Source organism: Gossypium arboreum, chromosome 2 (assembly GCF_025698485.1).
Source record: "Gossypium arboreum isolate Shixiya-1 chromosome 2, ASM2569848v2, whole genome shotgun sequence".
NCBI classification, from domain to species: Eukaryota; Viridiplantae; Streptophyta; class Magnoliopsida; order Malvales; family Malvaceae; genus Gossypium; species Gossypium arboreum.
Genome location: NC_069071.1, coordinates 83,378,205 through 83,380,432, shown reverse-complemented (window position 1 = coordinate 83,380,432; position 2,228 = coordinate 83,378,205).

Here is a 2,228-nt window from a genome sequence, read left to right as displayed (position 1 = left end):
AGAGATGATATTATCCTTTGTTTATCCTATTTTATTTTTAATCAAATAAGCCACCAAATTTCACCTAACATTGAAAATTTCCCCATCTTTGTCTCTATGGCTGGCCAGCCTATATTTAAGAGCTTAATTGCACTTTAAAGACCCCAAATTTTGGTTCTCTAGCTATTTAACACCTTTGGTTATTAAAACAAAACTATCGCTCTTTATGCGATTTAGTCCTTTTTCGTAATTAGGCTCCCAATCGCTAAAATTAATTTACCAAAATTTCCATGCAGACACATAATCATACCATGACACTAATGTAATAATAAAAATAATTTCTCAGCCTTGGATTTGTGGTCTAGAAATCACTATTCTGACTAGGCCCAAAATCAGGATGTTATAAGAAATTCGAGTCAAAAAATATTTTAATATTATTTTAGTGCTTATAATATGTGAATTAATATGTGTGATAAGTTTCGCAAAAAAATTTAATTGTTTGTGTGCTTGATTTAGAAAAAGAACCTAATCGCGTAAAGTGCAAAAGAGACTTGCTATTTGTTAAAAGTGCCTATTTGCTATGGCCTTTTAATTGTGAGGTCCTTATGTTATGAATAGACCATTTTAAGCTTTCGTGGACCATTATGGGCATGTATTAATGAGTTTTCATGAATTAGCATTAAGGGTAAAATTAGAAATTGATTAATATGTTATTATTAATTAAAACAAAAGAAATGAAATCCATTTCATCATCTTCTTAGCAAAAATTAGAAAAAGAAATAGGGTTCTTGAGCTTTTAATATTCGGCCATGGGCCAAGCTTGATTCAAGGTTTGTTTTTGTTCGATTTTTGATAATTTTTACGTTTTTGATATCGTTGATTTGTGTTTTATCAAGCCAATGCTTAATTTTAAGAATTTGATGATGATTTTGAATTATGCCATTTATGCTTTTGTGAGTTTTATGAAGTTTGATAATAGAAACTTTAAGATATGTGTTAGATTACTATGTTTTGTATTGGGATTTTTGATGAATTTGAGTATTTTGGGCTAAATTATGAAAATGAGAAATTAAGAGGCTAAAATGTTAAATAAATGAAATATGTGGGCTTATATGAATGACATGAATATTTAGCTAAGTATGTGTATAAGGAAATTTTGTGTAATTTGTGATTTTGTTAATTAGGGACGAAAATGTCAAAATGTGAAAATATGAGGGCTAAATTGTAAAATGCCCTAACTATATGTTTTTGGATTGAATTGAATGATTTGGTGAATAAAGGAGTTAAATTTGAATGTGTATAGATCAAGAACTAAAGAAAACGTAATTAGATCGGGGAAAGTCGAACGTAGTTGAATAGCCGTTCGTTTCCATTCATTCCCGTACGAGGTAAGTCTATATTCAAATAAATGTGTTTGAATTGATTTATTCATGCTTATATGATATTGAATTGTGATGAATGATTATAGAAGCTGAATATGTGAAATTGAGAAAGTTTCAATAATGTGATGATGTCCGAAAGCCCCGTACAAACCATAGGAATAATTAGGATACATATGTCATGACATAGGATTTCGGTATGTGATTTCGTGTAAGACCACGTCTGGGACATTAGCATCAATTTGAGATTTGCGTGTAAGACCATGTCTGGGACATCGGCATCATATTTGATTTCGTGTAAGACTCTGTGTAGGACAGTGGCATCGATATTTGATTACATGTAAGACCAAGTCAGGGACGTTGGCATTGTACGAGCTTTTTAAGCTATCCACGTATCCTATTTGATTCTGTGCGGTTCAACAGGCACTCAGAGAAACAAATGACTATGTGAATGTGTATCCAATTAAGGTATTTTGAAATGTATATCATGTTTAAGAATGAAAGGTCATGAGAATGAGATGTGTTATATTTAAGTGAATCATGATCAAATGAGCTGTATGAGACATGAATATGTGATTGTGTTTTACCATAAGCTACATAAATAAATTGGTTTAGAATTAGGTTAAGTGATAAGTTTATTTGTATATGGCTTACAAGCTTTGGAAAGCTTACTTTGTGTGTTTTTCAATTGTTTTATAGATTATCGAAGCTACTGGGAGCTCGAAGATCGTCAAGGATCATCATCACACTATCAAACTCTATTTGGAATGTTTTGAAAATGTGAATATTGAATTATGGCATGTATAGGCTAGAAGTATTTGAGTATGAACTTTGAAATGTATATCATGCCATGTGATATGGCTGGATTAA